At 46.2% G+C, this 651-nt stretch overlaps 1 non-coding gene across 1 annotated transcript; it reads right to left on the bottom strand.

Moving 5' to 3' along the window:
* Positions 1-552: 552 nt before the first annotated feature.
* Positions 553-635, bottom strand: trnal-cag (transfer RNA leucine (anticodon CAG)). The gene has a single exon. It is a non-coding gene; the product is annotated as a tRNA-Leu (tRNA).
* Positions 636-651: the final 16 nt, after the last annotated feature.

The following is a 651-nucleotide window of genomic DNA, read 5'->3' as shown; positions in this document are numbered from 1 at the left end:
AGTCCTTTGTTTGAAGGGGATGAAATTAGTGCATGTGACTGGCCATGAGTATCACAAGCTGTAACATGCCCATCTGTAATGTAGGTTATGATAATGTTTTTTATATCTGATCCCAGCCAATTTGTTTGCCAGGTGCTGCTACACACTAAAGTGCTCATGGCACGTCCTCAGCGAACTGGGTAGGGTTCACTTGACTTCGCTCTGTGTCACGCTGCCAGATTAAGAAATGAAAGCCCTAAATGACTACATCTTGAAATGTCTAAACAGCCCATCCGTGTACGATCCCACCCTATTTCCAGGTGCGCCAGGCACTGGTAGTCACATACACGCCCAAGTGCTCGTGGCACATCCTTAGCAAACTGGGCAGGGAACACTTGATTTCACTCTGTATCAAGCTGGCGGATTGAAAAATGAAAGCCCTAAATACTATGTCTTGAAACGCCTAAACAGGTGATCCGTGTATGCGGAAAACAGGAACTCAAGAACTCAATTATTTTGGACAAATGCCTCTATAATGTTACAGTAAAGATGCTGCTCCAGTGAAAATGTTCATGTCAGAAGTGGGATGCAAACCCACGCCTCCAGAGGAGACTGCGACCTGAACGCAACGCCTTAGACCGCTCGGCCATCCTGACTATATGAGCTCTTGCT

This window comes from Seriola lalandi, unplaced genomic scaffold (assembly GCF_002814215.2).
Source record: "Seriola lalandi dorsalis isolate HSWRI2012SDOR001 ecotype SW California unplaced genomic scaffold, Sedor1 jcf7180001959212, whole genome shotgun sequence".
Lineage (NCBI taxonomy): Eukaryota > Metazoa > Chordata > Actinopteri > Carangiformes > Carangidae > Seriola > Seriola lalandi.
This window is presented reverse-complemented; position numbering and strand designations above follow the sequence as displayed.